General features: G+C 41.8%; 1 protein-coding gene across 3 annotated transcripts in view; it reads left to right on the plus strand.

Moving 5' to 3' along the window:
• Window positions 1–7,044: 7,044 nt before the first annotated feature.
• The window catches only part of PALS2 (protein associated with LIN7 2, MAGUK p55 family member), a 59,446-nt gene continuing 46,928 nt past the window's right edge, over window positions 7,045–19,562 (plus strand). For 2 of the 3 annotated variants that reach the window (XM_036379119.2, XM_036379118.2), the window contains exon 1: window positions 7,045–7,180. The gene's annotated coding sequence lies outside the window, so the exon portion shown is untranslated. Of the gene's footprint in view, window positions 7,181–7,880; window positions 7,902–19,562 lie in introns of those variants that run through there. The other variant, XM_036379120.1, reaches the window with a different exon arrangement.

Below are 19,562 nucleotides of genomic sequence, written 5' to 3' on the forward strand. Positions count from 1 at the left end.
TTGTGAAACAGGTTTTGTCTACAGACTGAATTCCTCTTGGTTTCATTTTATCTATTTTTTCTTATCCTTCAGTCATGCACCACTGAGGAGCCTGGCTCCATCTCCCCAGTAACCTCCTTGCAGGCACTGCCAGACTAGTGTCATGTCCCCCTCAAAGCCATCCTTTCTCCAGACTGAACAAGCCCAGATCCCTCAGCTTCTCCTCACTGGCCAAGTGCTCCAGCCTCCAACCATCTTGGTAGCCCTCTGCTGAACTCGATTCACTTCATTCAATGTCTTTCCTCTAGTGGGGGTCCCAAAGTGCCCCAGGTGGGTGCAGTATTTAAAGGTAGTCTAGCAAAGATAATGGGGCAATAATATGCAGACTTTCCTCTTACATTAATAAAGCCTTGGTTTCTGTTGATCTTTTTTGCTGCCAGAGGACACCGCTGGCTCATGTTCAGATTGCTGTCTACCAACACCCCTGGGCCTTTTCAGAACAGCTGCTGTCCAACCATGCAGACACATTTTCCCCCAGCCTGAATCAGTGCAAACGGTTGGTCTACCTCTGATGCAGGACTCGGCTTTTGTCCTTGCTGAATTTCATGAGGTTTGTGTTGGCCCATTCCTTCAGCATGCAGAGGTCTTCCTGGAGGGCAGCCCTCCCACTCAGCATTTTAATTGTACCCCAACCTGCTCTCATGTGTAAATCCACTGAGCAACCATCACTGTGACATTTCCTCTAGGTCATTGTCAATGATGTGAAACAGGACATGTTCCAGAACAGACCCTTCTGATGCTGTACTTGTTGTTCTTGCTACTGTCCTCATGGTCCACTAACCACTGCCCTCTTGGCCCGACCATCCAATCCATCCCGTTGTCCACTCATCCAGACTGAAACCTGTGAATTTGGGTAAAAGGACATTGTCAGAGTCAGTGTCAGAAATCTTGCTGTAGTTTATTAAGGTTTTTCTGCCTTGCTTAGGTTTTGACGTCCACAAATCCGGCCATTTAACCATAGAAATGTTTCAGGCTGGTTAGACATAATTTACTCTTTGTAAATCCATGCTGTTTCTGGTCACCTTCTCCATGTGTTTAGAAATGTGTTCCGAGACGACTTGCTCCTGGACTTTACCAGTTACCTAAATGAGTCCGGCCCTCCAGTAGTTTCCCAAATCTCCCTCTTGGACTTTTCTGAAGATGGGTGCAAATTTGTCTTTTCTTTGGTTGTCAAGGACCTTCTTTGATCTCTATTACTTTTCAAACATTGCAGAGAGCAGCCTTGTAAAGACACCAGCCAGCCCACTCAGCTCTTTCAGGTTCAAACCATCTGGGTTGCATGAGCTGAGTTCTTGCAAGTAATCCCTCTCATGATATTCATCTACTGCTGGTACTTCTCTTTTTCCTCGCACAGAAGCCTGGGAGACCTTACTAGTGAAGAATGAAGGAAAAAAGGCATTGAGCACCTAAAACAGCTGTGTCTGCCATCACAAAATCACCCATTACTCAGTAACAGAACATTGTCATGGTTCAGCTCTATTTATGCCTAACTGTATTCAGGAGGATACTGTAGACAGTAGATCCTTTAGTGAACTTGTTACTGAGACTCAAGGAGGAAACAACAATTTTATTTTTGATTCAATTTCATTTAGCTGAGCCTTCTACAGCTCATGGCCACACATTCTAGTGAAAGAAAGGAGTTGGATATTCTTTATATAAGAAAGATAAGCACTTTTGCACCTGTGAAGAAGCCTTGAAATGGTTTTTATGCAAGCTCTTACGTTTTTAGATTTTCTTCATTTAGCCCAAATTTCAAGATGGGGATGAGGTTGTGTTTTGGTGGATTTTTTCCCTGCTCTGAACAGTGTGTGGGCTGAGAGTTGAGAATACATATAAGTTGTGCACAGGGAAAAAGTATAGGTCACCTGAAAATAATTAGCACTTCTGAAATAACTGTCTTTGTGTTTGAGGTATAGCTCATAAAAAGAGACTTGTTTTCATAACATGGGTTTTTAAAGAATGCTGTTCTGCTGTCATGCTTCCTCCACCTTGGGAGGAAAAAACCCCACCAACTCATAAAGAGTATCATACAAAGAAATAAATTTTGCAGAAAAAATAGCTAAATATTTTCAATTGCATCTAATATAATTTCTCCGATGCACACACTGATGGGAAATAAAATACAAGTATACACACAGAACACCTACAACAATATGTTCAGGCAATTAAAGAAAATGAAGGGTACTTCCCAAACTAAATATTCAAAAAATATGTCATTTCAGCTCCTAGCTAAAAACCCATCATCATTTGGGACTACGTCTTTCTGCCTACACTGCTGCAAATATGCAAATTCTGTAACGTTACTGACCTAATGAGAAGGAAATGCGCACTTGCAACCTACAACAGCGTAATCAATATGATTCCTGAGTCCAGTCAGTGGCAACTATTTTTGAATTGGGCAAGCAGTCACAGGTGGAAGAGTATTTGACAGATTTCAGACAGTAATGCCCTTAGGTAATCATGTTCCAGGAATTTTTTTTAAAAAGAATTATAATTACAAAACTCTGTCAGTGTAGAGAAGCAGAAGTGGCACAAGAAAATAATGCTTCTTTTCTGTTGGGTCAAGTACAGCCTCTGTTCTCTGATAACGGCAAAAGCTTGTTGCTTTAGAAGGCTGTACCTCTGCTCCCCAATAATAACCTTGCTAATTGTATAGTGTTGTATACAGTGGAAAGATTTTTCCTGACCCCGCAGGGAGCAAGTGCTGTGAAGCATGAGATTTGATTAGCCTTATTATCTTAGCCTGCCCAGTTACCAATGCTGTAAGCTGCCATGAAATTATCCACCCCTTTTAAAAATAAAGCCATACTATTTGTCTTCATTATCTCCTTCTATGGAGTTGAATTCCACATGCATACAGACCTCAGTGATCAAAATAGCACAGGAATTACACATGTAGCCTTTTAACTCTGTAGGTACTGTTTTCTTTTATTCTTTCATACCACCTTTCCATATAAATCGATATTCTCCTAAATATTGTGGGTTTGATCACCAGCTCCTGAAAGAAACCTGGTTTTATTTTACCATCAATATTTGTAATTACCTATGTGATCTTTTAATTACCTATGTGATTACCTATGTGCTCTTATGGAGCAACTCATAGCTTGGAAAATGGTATAATCTCTTAGAAATTTTGCTGTATTTGATGGATTTAAAAAAAAAAAGTTCTATGATGTCTTGCTTGCAGAAATGAAAACAAACTACATACAAAAATAAATAAGAATAATGATAATGATAATTAAAAATTCCCTAGATTGTTTCTTTGCCACAAAAAAACTTAGTAAAAAATATTTTGGATGGTATGTAAATACCATCCATAAACAAGTTATACATCAGTCATTTTCATAAGATCTCCAAATAGTGATAAATACAGCAAAGAAACTGACATTTCATTGTCTTAATTTTTTCAGATTATGAAGACAGCATATTTTGGTGCTTATCAAATAAAGAAGTAGTCTAAAGTTAGGTCTGTCTTGAGACCGATCATAATAAATGATTATCCAAATTAGACACTGCTTCACCAAAGTGTGCAGAACACTGGACTTACTGAGTGTGCCAGCAATCAGCTTAAAACCTCCTTTAAAAAAAATACACCACCCCAAAGACCTTCACTCAACACCAGTTTGCCACAATAAGCATGGACAGGGGAATGAACTGTAAGAAGTACCCCATCTGTGGGTACAACTGCTCATTTTGTCATTAAAATAGTCATCAGAACAGTGATAGAGAATTTGGAATTCAAACCCAGAGTTCTGCAGAGAATAAGACAAAGAAAATTTCAGCACAGTTGACACCAGCCAGCAGATAACCTCTCCACTATTGTGGCAGTGCTGTGGTAATTACAGGTTTTTGTTTTTGTGTACATCCAGAACTATAACAGGACTGAAAACCACATCCTCCTTTCCACATCCTGTAAACTGGAATGTCTGCTCCTCTAACTCCTCTAAATTCAGGGTAAGAGCTCTAGCAAAACCAAAAGACCCTGGAGAAAGACCTCTACCTTGTTGCTTGTAGCATCAGAAGAGAACAGACAGAATGTTAGGCACCCTGGTCCCAGCAGTTTTACAAAAAGGAGCAGAAGATTTAACAGCAAAAGCGCTCAAGTGAGATCTGTATCATCAAAGGCTGAGTTCAAAGCTCTGAGGAGTCATAAACTCCAGTTCCAGTGAATGCAAATCAATCAGCACAAAAGTGTCAGGGCTGGGGCTGCCCTACCATACAGTCCTTACGCTGCCTGAATCCTGCGGTTAGACAGAGACTGAGATAATCCCTGGCATCAAGAAAGTCGGGTTTGGCACTCTTCTAACCTATGCCTGGCTGACCATGATCACCAGCCAGAAATTGCTGGGACATAAGTTAGCCCTGGCCAGGTCCTGCCTTTTCTACCACAAACTGGGAACAGGGTGAGGCTTGGCTGAAGTGCAGTAATTGCCCATTAAATGGACAAAAGAGATTTACTGTCGTTTTTGCGCTGCGGGAATGGTTCAAAGCTCTCCGATTGAACAGCACCAGCAGGGTCCTAAGGACCATCCTTGTACGGGGGAATTCTGCGATAAGCAGCATGCAAATATAAGTAGCAAAAAGCCCAAAGGATATGGTAATTCCTGACAGAGGGTAAACATAAATTTCTAAGTTCTTCTCTAAAACAATACATCTCTATTTCTTCCTTGACCCTAATGGATCAAATGGATTAAATAGTGGGCAAAAAATGGTGTGTGAGCATTTGGGACACATTCCCTAGAGGGCTTTAATAGCCAAATAGCAGCTGCAGAGGCCAGAATGGAAGACACTCAAGACTGTGGAGCAGTCAAATTACTTTGTGTTTAGATATTTATGTTGCAGCCAAAAATGGGCTCTTGTATTTCACAGGTTTGGATTCAAGCTCTGAGCTGAACTGTAATAAGGAACCTCTGTTTTGCAGTGAAGCAATTTTCTTTCATTGGCCAGGAAGGTAAAGTCAGGATATCATGAAAGATGTCAGCATAAATTGCTACAATCCTTTCTCCTTAATAGAATAATGTTCAGTTTTCACAAATGCAGAGACTGTGAGAGAAGAAGTCAACAAGATGTTGAGTTGCAAAATACAGGATGAGATGGCACTTATGGGTTTTGTGGCTCTGGCTCAATTAGAACATCACCAAAAAACTAAATTACAGGCAAAGGAGAGAAAATGACCTAAAGTTATTTTTTGGGGAATGAGGATTTTTTATGCCTGTCAGTTTTTCCATTGTAGCTGCGGGGGTTCAAACACCAAAAGGGTGGTTCAGGTCATTATGTTGCCTAGAATCCTTCATGCCATTTTAAGTTTCCTTTCAGTTTAACAAGGAAAAGATAACTGTTTGTGAAGCAATTTACCAAAAATATGTTCAATTTGGACTTTTTACTGAGAAATTGCAGGAGGGCTGTAAGCTCTTTGGACCTGGGGATGTATAATTCCACATGCCTATGAAGCTCTCAGCACAGGGTAGCTACTGTAATTTGAAGAGTAAGTAAAAATAATTCCTAAAGGAATTTTACACACATTTTTCCTAAGATGAGGTGCACAAGACCTCATTTACTTGATGCAACTTTATTGGAAAATCTGAGAGAGGTTTTTCACCGGCTGGCTGCTGTTCCACAGTTTCTGCAATTATGCCCATCATAAATATCAGCTGCTTTTTTGATGTTGTTGGTGGCATAGAAATCAGTTTAGTCATTATCTGGTAGGAGAGCAGAATCTGAACCCATTAAGATAAAAAAGGGTAACGAGTGGATTTTCTGTTAGAACTCTGCCCCCTCATAGCTCTGGCTTTCCCTTTTCTCCACTGGGTCCCAAAGAAAAAGCCAGCATGAATTGCAGACAGCTTGTTATGAAGGTTTACCTTATGTCACACTGGGCTACCGGGTATTCTTAAAACAGCATAATTATACAGATTGCAATTGAAGTATATGCTTGGATTCAAAAATTTCCAGGAAAAGTCGGTATGAGGAGGAATAAGTGAATGAAAACAAGTTGAGGAATGACAGATTGTTTTGGATATGAGCATTTCGTTTCTGGAGCAAATTTTACCCTTAGGTGAAAACCAAAAAAGTCCATCTTTAGTTAGTGAGAATTCTGTATGCAGGACTGACTGTGTGCAACCCAAATTTTCCTAAATCCATGAGTATCCAAAGGTGAGAGTCTCTCCTGGGAAAAAAAAAAAAAAAAAAAAAAAGCAAGAGCTGCTCTGTAATCATTGCTCAAAACACACGAAATGTTTGAACAGTGACCAGAAGTGCGGGGAAATGGCTTTCCCAGTGTTATTTCCATTTGAGTGGTCTTGCAGGTTATTGGCATCAGGGGAAACTCCCCACTTTCCCTTTCCCCAGTGAAATGTGAGATTTCTCGGCTGGCATTTCTCGCACTCGGCGACTGAGCGGGCAGCGCCACGTGTCCCCTCCTGGGACTCGGGACCGGGGCGAGCCCGAATCGGGACCGGGTCCCGGGCACGAGTCGGGGGGAGCCCGAATGCCGTCCGGGGGCAGCGGCGGGGACACGGCGAGAGGACGCCTCGCACCCTCGCTCGCTGCCGCCTCACTCGCTCAGCACCCACCCACGGCGGCCCTCACACGCGCGTGCCGCGACACGAACGCGCGCGTGTCCCCGCACGGCCCCGCGCCCCCCCCCCCACCGCCGCCTCGCACACGCGCGCGCTTGCACACGCGGTGACACGCGCAGTCACGCGCACTCCCACGCACTCGCTCTCTCACCCTCGCCGACCCCTCTCGCCCCCTCACACTCTCAACTCTCACTCACTCTCACACTCACTCCCTCACTCACTCACACTCACGGAGAGAAGGGCGGGGGGGGGGGGGGGGGCTGAGGCAAAGGCGCGCGCGCTCCCTCCGGGCGGGGGGAGGCGCTCGCGCGCCACTGCCGCGGAGGCCGCGCGCGCGCGCGCTCGCGCAGGCCGGGGGTGGGCGGGGCAGAGGAGCGGCGGCGGGAGCGCGTGCTACAGCCACGCCGGCGGCGCGCGCCGAGGCGGGCGCAGAGCAGCGGCGGCGGCACCTCCGGCTCGCGCCGTCCCTCCGGCATCCCCGCGCGCCCGGGATCGTCCATGGGGCCGAGCGGCGCCCGCTGAGGGAGGAGGGGACGGGGAGCAGCGGGAGTCGGTGCCGGCCGGTGAGTTCCCGTACCGGCAGGGAGGTCGCGTGCGCAGGGGGGGAGGGACGGTTCGCCCGCCCGGCTGCTCGCTTCTCCCGTCCCTCCCAGCCGGCGGGGAAATGGTGGTGGGAGGCGGGGTCCCGCTGCCATCCCGGCCGAGCCCCTCGACCCGGCGGCGGGAGCGGGGGCGCCGCGTGTGCGTGTGGCGTGAGGCGGGAAGAGCCGTCCGCAGGTAGCGGGGCCGGGCGGGCCTGCAGGGGAGCGAACATGGCAGCGCCGGAGTCCGGGAAGAGGGATTTTTGCCCCTAGAGCGGGGATTAACCCTCCTCCTCCCGCCTCCAGATGCGTCCCCGGGAGACTCGCGCTTCATCTGCCGCTCCGGATTATCCACCCGCCCACCCCCTTCCCCCCACCCTCTTTCCCGGTATTTTCTCTCCTCCTGGAGATTATCAGGTTTCCCGCCCCTCCCTCTCCGGGATCCTCCACCTCCCCCCCTCCGAGGGGATTATCTCCCCCCTTCTCTGCCGGATTATCCCCCCAGTTCGCTGTCCCTCCCTCCGCGTTTATGCTCCTCCGCAGCCTCGCCTCTCGGGGATTATCTGCTCTCCCTTTGGGGTGATTCTTCCTCCCCTGATCTCTGCCCCGGCCTTTCCCTGCCTATTTTCTACCTGAGGAAGTCAACCCTCCCCTTCCGTCTGCCTCTGACTGGGGAAAGGGGCGAAAATGTGGTTGTGATCAGGTGGGCAGGAGTTTCCAGCAGTGCTGTCATCTCCTCGGTCGTTGTACGAGTACTACAGGCAAGTGGATGTAGGTGTAGGAGAGGAGGCAGCAGGGATGGATGTGCGGAGCTTGGACCAGAGTTCAGCCTGTGGCGTTGTGCTCCCTATGCAGGAAAATATCTGCACCCTTCCTGCGATGTTACATCTGGTGGAGATGAAGGAGAGCCGACCTGGATCAGTGCTTTAAAAAAAACGTGCATGGGTGCTGGGTGGTAGAGGCTGCACGGAAAAAAAGCCAGCAGCCTCTGAGTTTCTTTGAGGAGGGTGCAATGTACAGTAGTAGCATTGTAGGTGGGAGGGTGCTTGGATGACATTGCTGCTGTTCGAGGGTCAGAGCTGGCTTGAGTAGCTTCTGTCTTGGCTTGAAAGGCAGCTGGTTTAGGCTGTTGCTTGGTGTTGAGGAGGAAGCAGGCTGGTATCTTTTGCTGAAGCTCTGATGCTGATGTGGTTCTTTACTGTCAACTTGCTGGCTGAGGAAAAATGCATGTGTTCCTAAAACGGAGGGGGAAGGTTTATCCTATGTGTTTGACTCCTGCGTAGGTTCGACCAGTCTCTCTCCTAACACCTGGTCTCCCTGCACATGGGTTTGCTGGAGGAGACTTGCAGATCTTCTGGCCATCTTGCAGCACAAGGCCCAGGATTATATCCATTTAACTTCTCCCACTTGGCTTTGAGAAGAGAAGAGGCTGTGAGAAATTGTATGGAGACTGGGCACCTATAAATAGATGTCGGACTAGAGGAGGCTTTCAAATCTTAGCATGCTGCTTCTGAACAGATAGTGTCTGTTAAACTGGCTGGGTTGACACTAGCATCATAACGTTTCCTTTTATTTCTGCTGAGGTGGTTGGCTTTTAACACTTTGACTGGACCATACAACATCTGCCAAAAAATTCTTCCTGTAAAGGACATAGAGAAAATTCTCATTTAAATGAAGTGCTGACAATTGAAGTCTAGTTTGAGCTCATTTAAATGGGGTTTTTAAATGACCCTTCAGAGAAATCTTTAGTTTCCTCTTCCCTCCCTTGAAATGCTTGGAATTGATGCTCTTCTGTCCTTAATTTGTTCTCAAAGTATTGCACTGGATAGATTACCTGAGATCTCTGTTGCTGTGAAAAATCTGCAGTACTGAGGTATGGCATCACAATGCTGGTAGCACTGCTAGGTTTTTATTTTGTTGTTTAGGTTTTGGAGTTTTTTGTTTATTCTTTTTTTTTTTAATGGAATATTTGACACCTAACCAAAAGGGTGTATATTCCTTGAATTCAGGATGCTTGCATTTATTTTAGATCTTATGGATCACTGCTCTTTCAGCTTGTCTTGTTGAGAACTAATTAATATGGAAATTATTGACAAATATGCTGTACTAGCTCTGTGGAATGGTATCTGTTCTGCTGCTCTATTAGTGGGCCAACTGCATACTCTTAAGTCTCTAAAATGATTGAAAAGCTGTTGCAACATATGTGCAATTGGACCTTTTTTTGAGCTGCCTCTTTCTTGTGCCCTTTTTCCCTTTCAAAAACTAGTAGAAGCTATTAAATCATGATGGTTTCTTTTTACTTTTTTTTTTAATAAAAGAAAAATAAGAAAGGAAGTAATGAAAATGTACCTGAATAATACAAAAGAGTCTTAAACACTAATGGGATGAATATCTGCAAGAACCCTGACTTTTAGGACATTTCTTATTTAGAGCATAAAATTTTAATCTGATCTTTGTTTTCCTTTTTTTTTTTTTGTAAAAACAGGAAAAGGAAAGGTTTTGTAAACCTCAGGGAGGCAGAAAGGATAAGAAATCTTGGCAGTATGACTTACTAGTTTTGGCATTTTTAGTTGATATTTAACCATAGTAAAAGCAGGAAAACCAAGTAATTGATCAAATAATTTGGCTTTATTTTAAGTTGTTAAGGATGTGATCAGAGCATTATCCTCAGACACTGGGTATCTTTGGTCAGCATCAAGATCCAGCTTGCTGTTAAGTCCATGTGTTTGGTATTTTTGTGTGCAGAAACAGAGGTCAGTGATCTGCAGAAAACTTTCTAATACCAAAATGACAAGCAAAAGACTCTTTAGTATGAGTGTCTTTGTAGAGTGACTCAGTCTCTGAATTCTTGTGTTGTTCTAAAGGTATTTGTTTGTCGAAACTGTAGGTTGAATGCCATTTTCTAGAAGTTCAGTGTCCTGCTTTAAACCCATACTTTTTGCTGAGTGATTTAAAGTTCTCACTGAGTGTGACTGTCCCAGGCTTGTGAGTGCCCTTTGATCCTCTGTTTAGGACACTGATCAGTCAATCTTTTCTCATGCTGAAGGAGAGGGAGGAATTTCTTTTTACTCAAGAGACAGGTATGCACTTGGGATTGTGACAGTCTCTGTGCAGATGTCGAAGGAATAAGACTCTCAAGATCTGAAAGGAGGAGAAGCTCACATATGTTAAAATAAAATGCTCCATCATGTTGTGTGCTTAAACTAAAAATGGATAAAACCTGGAAGGCTTGGCCTTGCACTTGTGGTAAAAACATGAATTTTTAGAAGCATCCTGCAACTGGAGCGGTACAAACACTATTGGACTTATTTGTGTGGAAATATGACACAGAATATGCTGGCAGGGTTAAGAACAAGTCTGTGAGAGGGAAGAGTGGTTTTGCTGTCCCCCACAAGAGAAGGAGCTCGTAGAGGGTGCTGGAGAGGAGTGAGTTTAGTTGGGTGTGACATGTGAGAGACAGGCTGAAATACAGATGTGCTGCTCACAGATTCTGTTACAGGGCTTGTATGGTTCTGTGGTCATTATAAGCATCTGCAGGTGGATCTCAGCTTATACTACAGCAGTACTGTAGTGCAACAAAGCATGGTGTTGGTAATGTGCTATCCTGGGGCTTAAAATTGCTTTTTTTCAGAATAAAGCACACCTGAATTATGTAGTTATGGCAGATGTCACTCTTACAAGAATAATAGAGACCAAAAAGAAGATAGAAGAGAAGTTAGGATGGGGTTCTTCCATATGTGAACACTTACATTCTTATTTTGGGTTAATTAGAGTCTTTGAAGTTACAGTAATTTCACGACCTTTGATAAATAATAACAAGAAGAATTGAAAAATGGGATGTTATCTACTCTTATCATCATGTTCTAATTATTTTCAATGTCCGTGGCTTAAAAGAAAAAGGTGTTTCATACAGTGTTTTGTAACGTAACAATATTTCATATTAGCAACTATTCCATGGGTTTTACACATCAGTTATTTAAAGAACTCATTCTAGTGCCCAGGTCTCATGAAACCATGGTGGCAATTAGAAAGATACTGAAATCAGATGACATTTCAGATTTACTAGGAACAAATTTGATAAATTACCTCTACATGATTTTTAAGAGTATTGATTAGTTTTACATTCTGACAAAGAATTGTTTGAGAGCAGGGACTCAGTGTAATCCATGCTTACTGCAGAGAATGTGGTTTCTACAAACTTGTTTTTGGGGGAGAGGGACACAAAACATGATGACACATGACACACACACACAAATTCTTTGTATGTAACACAAAAACATTGCTCCTCTTGCAGCTTCTGCTTACCCAAATCCCAAAGGATCAAATTACTGTTTCAGTTAAATTCACTTTTCCAGTAGGTGGAGACAATTGTTGATTTGAAATAAGCTTAAGCCTTTACATTTTGATTGCAAGCATTTTATCGAGATACTCTTAAAATAATGAAAATTAGGATGTAAGAAAATGTTTAAATTTTTATTTTAAGATAGTTCACTCTTAAGGCTCTTACTGAAAGAGCTGTGGCATTCAAATATTGCTTCTGTATTAAGAGTGGCTGCTCAAATAGTTTGGGTTTAATTTTCTAATTATCTCCACCCACTGGTCAAATATGCATTGATGAAAAGTTTAAGTGATACCTTTTAAAATATCCAAACACAGGATGGAGGAAAGTAGATTGAGGGTAAATAGACTGAGGGTAAAAAGATTGGATGAAGTTTTTTCTTAAGACTAGTAACACAAGGTAGGGGACCCCTCAAGTAAATTAGCAGGAGAATAAAAGAAAGATGTATCAGTCATTCTGGCCGTGTTATTCCATTCCATGATAAATTTTTAAAAAAATATTTTATTCCATATTCATTCATTAATTGTTCAGAGATCTGACTGCAGGGATCATGTCAAAGGCTTTGCACGTAAAATGTGTCAACAACTTTTTATGTGATGTTGATTTATTTTTTAACAAGTCAGTGGGCCAGTTGGTAAGTCAGCCTTTACATATCTTATTAAAATTCCATCCCATTCCTTTTCTGATCCTCTGTTGAAGTTTACAGAGATCTTTTTGGCAAGATGAAACTGCTTATGCAGCAGAAGTTCTCAGACTGGGAAGACAGACTATGTTCTAGTAAATGAAGTGAGAGAAAAGTTAATTTCTCCTTTCCAAGTTATTCTGGCTTACCGTATTGTGATTTGTTGTGCTGTTGCAAAGGACAGGGCTGCTGCACAGAAATTGCTTGAATGTTATTAATTTTGCTGTAGTCATAGTACTGCTTACAGCTTCTCACGCATTCTTCAGATCATTAGAAGGAGCTGTAATTAACAACTGAAAGTTCAGTTTACGCATTCTTTGGTAGAGAGCATGCAGGCAGGGAGAAGTTGGTAAGTGAAACTTCATGTTCATGGAGTGTGTGGCAGTCGGGCATTCAGTCATCTGAACTCAAATGGGACAGACAGTCAGTCTCTCTTCTCAGATCTACTGGCACGGCTCTGCTGCTTACGCTACATTTGGTACGGAACAGCAAAATGGGATGAGCAGTGCTTGATTCAGTCACTTCTGACCAGTGAAGCTCCTTTATACAGATTTATTCTTTGTAGTATTTTAACAACTTCCAGGAACTTGTTGCAGTTGGCATTTGTTTTACATGATCTTCCCTGAGGACAAACTCTGGGTGTACATTGCTATGTGTGGTATTTAAGGCAGTGTTCAACTGCAGCTTATTTATCAAGTGAAACACTTGGTTTCAGTTCTGTGAATTTTGTTTTATTCTTTCATAGCTTTACGTGGGGTGGCCCACTTGCTGCATGGATAAAATTCAACCTTGGTGTAAACCTGTTGTGTGAGAGGAGTTGTCCATCATTAGCTCTACAATAATCTCACAGGTGTCTTGTCGCAGGAGGGATCAAATGGACACACTACCTTTAAGTCATTGTGCTTTGAGAAGCAAGATAAACTGGTAACTTGTGTTGCTGGGTTTTAATCAGCACTGCTGTAACATTACCTGGTCACAGGGCAGTAATGACTGTGCTTGAATTGCTCTCACTGATGGTTGAGAGCCCTCACATCTGTTTCATGTTCCTGTTGCTGCAGGGGAGAAACGTTTGGGCAGTTTTGAGGACAGGCTATAAATACACAAAGAGAAAGGGGTATGGGAGTACCGGAGAGTTGAATCGTGTCTTGAGTTTTACATATAATTTTATAGGAAAAAAAAAATCCATCCATCCATTGGTCTTTGCGTCTGCCACACACACACACACAACGGGTAAGGCTTAGGGATCCAGACATTGTTAGAAATCCTGCTATTGGAATGGGAGGTTAACTGGGTGTATACACTGGTGAGAATGTAAGAGGCTTTGGCTGTTGTTGAAAAGGGGCAGAAAAGGGTTTTGTATGGAATGATTTGCAAGTTGAAATGCGGAGCCCGAACGCGCCGGGTCGGCTCGGAAAGGCGGCTCAAGCGCGCTCTCCAGTGGCCACAGAGGGACAGCGGCGCCGGGATGGGCTGGGGGCCGTCGGGGCCGCCGCGCCGGCTGAGTGACAGAAGCCAGCTCCTGTCGTGCGGATGGCTGCGTGCTTAGCTGAGCACACTGATAAATAAGCTGGTGCTTCTTAACAAATAAGTGGCTTTTAAAGGAAAGATTAATCTGCTGTTGCCAATGTTGCCAAAAATTGATTCAGTTAGGAATCTTGCTCTGGTAGCTGGGTCAAAAAAGGACTGTCCCATCCAGCAGTCTATTAAATGGGGAGATTGCTGCAGTCTCTGCTGGGATTTTTTGTGCTGACGCCTGGAAGCAGGCAGGTTTACTGCTGAATGGAATTTATTAGCTATGAATTGAAGTGTGCACATTTAACTGTGTCAAATCTTGGCAAATAGCTCTGCAAACAGCACAGACTAACTAAACAGCAGCAGAAAGAAATGCGTAGTTCTTAACAAGTTTAGCACACAGTTCTCTGTCTTACATCAGATTCCATGCTGTTCAGGAAAGCAGCCATGGGCCTTCAGAAGGAAGAACTTCATTGGCATTAATGAATAGGAAATGGAAAAGAGAAGGGTGAACTGTTCAGCAGATGGACTCATCATAAAGTGGAAGGTCTCAAGGTGCATTGTGTAATTTGAAATTTCTGAGATAACTGCTTCATAGATGACTTCAAGTTTCTAGTATTTTACTTTAGCTGTCTTTAACTGTTCAAACCATCAACTTTTGGCTCCTGGTAGGGCTCTCTTTTGTAGACAAAACCTAAGTTAGCCCTTGTTTGACCACACGCCTTGTTTCTCCAAAAACCACAAGTATTTTATATGACAGTGTGACTGTCAGAATGGTGCTGTTGGGTCTTGCTGTTAACTGGAGTTGTTAAATTAAGACACTTGAAGTAAGTTTGAGCTCCTAAGAATGTAGTGTTTGGTTGGATTTTTCGAAGTAATTTTATTTGTAAAGTACTAGCAAAAAAACTACATAGAGGAATATTTAGTGAAACCATTAAGAATCCTTTTTTAAGAGTTGTAAGAATTAGTCTAATTACAAATTTGGCAAAAAATGCATGTGTAATAAGTTTCAGAAGTCTGCTACTTAGCTTAGAATGTATGGGCCCTATATGGAAAAGTGCAATTGTATATCTGTTCATATGTGACATCTGGTGTGATACAGTCACCCCAGTTATCTGTTCACCACTTCTGATGAACCCATTTCACAGAATGTGTACTTTTGTGCACAAAGCACTTTCCTCACTATGGATGTCACTATAAAGCTTTTATACATTTCAAATAATAAAAAAAAAATAAAATCCCTTGGGCTTCGCTACCCCAGGCATAAATGATTTTACTTTACAAATATAATTACTGTACTTCCAGGAGGTAATCTCTCTGGACAGCCATAGACTAGTTTGAATTAGATTACTCTGTTTTTTCCTCCAGGGTGAGTTAATACATTGAGTTTTATTTTTCTGTAATTACTTCAAAATTTAGATCACTTTTAAGGCTTACTATTCTTCCTTATAACTAGACTGAGAAAGTTAAGAATACTTGCATTTGAGGGGATGACATTAACTTTTTTTCATCTATAACTTAATTTCCTTCAGGTAGGTATCTGTTCTGCTCCTCAACTTCATACAGCTCATGCTGTGTTCAGTTAGTCTCAGTTGTAGAGTTTCTTAATTTGGAAATACTGGAAATATTTACTTAATAAGCAGAGAGTAAGCACACTAAATCTTTCAACTGTGACATTTAACCAAGTCTAGCTAGAGCAATGTTTTTGTTAAATCTGTATTTCCAGAGTTCTGGGTTTGAAATCTTTCCAGTAGTTTGGCAGTAAGCTTCATGAATAAAGCAAGTTACTACTTTTACCTCTGTTACAAAATGTTTGGACAGAAAGCCAGTTAGTGTGAAATAAACAGAGGAGCAGAGTTAGTCAGGGGAGATAGTCAGGAAAATGTTTTTCCTATTTTTTTCATGAACTTCAGCAGGAAGGGCAAATCTCTGGATAGATGATAGTGAACCACGATTGGATGCAAATGCATTTATATAAATGACCTGTTTGTATTTGGATTTTACTTACTTTAAGAAGCAGCAATGCACTTAAAGCAGTAGATGAGAGAAGACTACAGAGATTAATTTGCAAATTAATCTTCTAATAATACAGTGCTGTTTTGAAATAGAAGGAAATCTTTGGTGTTTTGAGGTCTCAGAATATGACTTCCTGTTTGTGTTGAATACAGGACCAGCCCGGATATCTGTAGAGGCAGTAATTTTAGTTCTGTAGTTGGCATCTGGTATCCAAGTGCGGGAGTATTGTGTACTAATGCAAAAGTAGTACAATGTTAAAGGGTAAAAACTTGTTACCTGTGTTGTCAGTGAAGTCCTACAGCCTAGCAAAGTAACATGTAAGTCCATTGCAAACCTGAAAGTACTTGGGTCCCATTGAATACAGTAGGTTTTCAAATAATAAGTTCTGTCGTTTGGTCAGACTGAAGTTCCATCAAGCTCGTTTTTCTAACATGCAGTGCAGCATCTGAAACCGTGCAGAATCTGTCAGGAGCTCCTATTAGTGTTATCCCTGAGCAGATTTTCAAGAAGACAGAAGACATGGATGTGTCTTAATGAGAAGATGCTGGGGCCAGAAGAGTTAGTGTCTGGATAACCTTAAATTCAGCTTACAGATAGGCATAAAGAAGCATAGCATGGTCCCCAAGTGCCTAGACATCATTACCCAAAAACCAATGAAGAATTCATTGTGCTAATGTGCAACAGCAGCAGATTCCAAAATTTAGTGTGTTGTTCATGACTAAAATAACATCTTATGTAATTGTCCTGGGCCTGTAAATTAGTAGCTTCCAAAATGATCTTACAGCTTTGCAGAGGGGATTGAAAACTAAGACAGCAGAATGATTGATAATGCTAAAGGCGTAAGACTTGAAGGGCTCCAGGAAGTCCATCTCTGAGTAGAGAAGAGATTATGCATTTGCCACTCTTTTTTTTCTCTTGCTCTTCTGCAAGTCATTAGGGAGCCAATATAAATGCAAGAGGATGACCTGAAATACCAGGCACATGTTAGCAGCTGTGGGTGTGGCTACCTGTAAGAAGAAGATTCCTACTCTCTAATATTGCACTGAAGAAAGACCCTGCATCAGGATCTTTCTCTTGTTTGATGTGATCTTCCTCTGTGTTAGGATATTACCCATTTGAACTGGACAGGGTTGATGCCAGTAATGGATTGGAAGTTGCAGTCTGTCTTTTAAAAATACATATGTTTTATTTTGTTTGTGTGCGTGCATGCAACTCCATACATAAATGGAAACATACAGAAAAAGAAGTAATTTTTAATAAAATGCAGTATTTTATATGTGTGTGTTAAGATGTATGTGGGTGTATATGTATGCATACATATGTATCTTAAAAAAAAGAACGCTTGTCTGTAAACAGAAAGCCCAACATCCATAAACTGTCTAGGAAAGCATAAATACAAAGTACACATACATGACATTTTCTCTAGGTAATCTCCCAGAATCTGGCTAACATTTAACCTGAAGATTTTTTAAATTAAATTAGGTTGTGGATTATTTTTTAATTTGGTTTGGGTGCTTTTACCATTCAAGACGCTTCAATTTCAAAGCTGGTTTCAACTCCTTAATGGACTGTATTCATACATAAATTGCTAGTGTGCACTGGAGATCTGTTTGATTAAACATGAGAAACTCTTATCCTTGGATTGGATTACTGTTTAGTTTCTTTAAATAATTGACAATGGATTTTCACTGAAGTGCTTGATAACTGAGATATGATACGTGCAGCATTGTAGCCTTCTGTGAAGATTGAACCAGTACTAGTTCTTGTTTTAGTAACAGAGCTGGTGGCAAGTTTGCAGCAGATTAATGATTACCCATCTTTTAGTTTAGGAAGCATGTCAGACTGACCAGGATATCCACAGGTTGGTCTTTGGTGGGCCATTGCTCCATTCTGCCTAATGATGTGTCCAGGTGAAACAACAGAAATAGATGTTTAGCCTCCAAACACTGGAGCTTGCAGGCCTGTTACATATTCACCTGCTCTCTAGAAATCTGACTGCTGCCCTGTGACATGTTCCTTCTGATACTGGCTTCCACACAGGCACCTTGAATAAGGTGAACCTAGCCTTGGCAAATATCTTGGTGTGGCTTTAAGGGTTTTCTGCCTTTAGTGTGGGGTTTTAATAAACACAGAAAGATAAAGGGTGTTGGGACTAAAGGAAGAACATTCTAATAGCTTGAATTTTGGATTGTTTGGTCACTGAGTCCTTTGAACTTACGTATGTGAGCTGATAAAAGGTGGTCGTCTGAAGCTAAAGGGGAGAGTTCTCAATTAGCAATAGAAATGCTCTTTCAAGTTAGTCTGACAGTATGGTATCCTGTACCTGGAAGCATGTTCAACTGATCTGTGGAAATGCATTGATAATAAGGAAACATCACTGTCTCAATTGCTGTGATTAAAAAACATCCTTCCTAACATCCTCCTTCACATTGTCCTATATCTACATGCAGAACTGGGAACAAGCTGAAGCAGCTGGCTCATCTTTCCCTCACTCAGTCATTCTACAGGTAGCTAGCAGTTTTTTAGATTTGGTACCACTTGGAAAACACTTCCAGTTTTACAGCAATAAGCAAGGGCTTTAAAGCTTCTAGGTTCAGTCTTGTGATGTAAGGAGGAGGAATGGAGTCAGATGTTCTAGATCATCCTGTGTTAGCAGTGAACTGGAGATGTGTTTTCAATCAAAATCAGCTTGATAGGAGATCTTAGAATCCAAGCAGTGATTTCCATACAAACTAAAGGCTTAGTGTTACAGGAATAGTTTGTACTACCTGCTGGAAATGTGGTGCCAAGGATTCAGAGAGATGAAAAGAGCTCTTTCCCCTTTACTTTCCAGTCTCTCATCTTCTCACTCATTGGTAAAAGTCACAGTTCTCATGTTTGATCATTGTGTCGTTTAAAGAGGCAATAACGAAGCAATTTCCCAAGAGAGTTCTCTAGAAAGATTTTAAAAAATACTTTTTCAAGGTGACTTTCTTATTATATTTTAATAGGAAGTGTAATCACTGACAAATCCCTAGTTTGGTCTGAGTGGAATGTGGAAGCTCTCAGGCTTGACAGAAATTGGGAAGTGTAAAAAAATAAGAACAGTTCCATTACCAAGAACTTGATCTAGGCTTCTATAGATGGTCTTTCTTCTTTGGAGAAGAGATTTTCATAGTGGTAGGTAAAACAAACAATTATGTAAATGTTTTTTTATTTATTTATTTTAGTAATAATGCAACAAGAACTTCTACTCTCAAAACCGGCTGTAATTTCATCATCTTGATATGTTGAAAGTGAGGCTTGACCAGACTTGTGTTTTCTCTTGCTGAAGAAATAGATCCTTTGGAAAAAAAAAAAAAAAAAGTGCAGCATGAATATGCTTCTTGTATAGAAATAGGAGAAAAAAAGGAATAAAATTTACCAGCTGTACATTGAATATTGTCTTTCCAAGTGATGCCCAAAAATACTCTTGTGCATCTGAAGATAGTGAATGCATCATAAATCTCAGCTAATATTATCTAGAATTGCTCTACTTAGTTATCTGTGACCAAAATTAGAATCCTGCTAAAGCTTCTGTTATGTAGTTTTTAGAGTTCATTGGCAGCTTCTGAGTGAATTAAAAGGATGAAGAAAGGCTAAAGAAGTGAAGACTCATAAGGAGACTCTTGAGATCTTGGCCATCCTATTTTAAATTAGAATTCCAAAATGTTAGGAAGATCTCTGAATGTCTATAGCACAGGTTGCTTTTATTCAAGCTACTAATTCTTTTTTTGCAGCTAAGCTGCCATTTTGGTTTTAGTATCTACTCTGATTCTTGAACATTTGGGTATACT

This window comes from Molothrus ater, chromosome 1 (genome assembly GCF_012460135.2).
Source record: "Molothrus ater isolate BHLD 08-10-18 breed brown headed cowbird chromosome 1, BPBGC_Mater_1.1, whole genome shotgun sequence".
NCBI lineage: Eukaryota > Metazoa > Chordata > Aves > Passeriformes > Icteridae > Molothrus > Molothrus ater.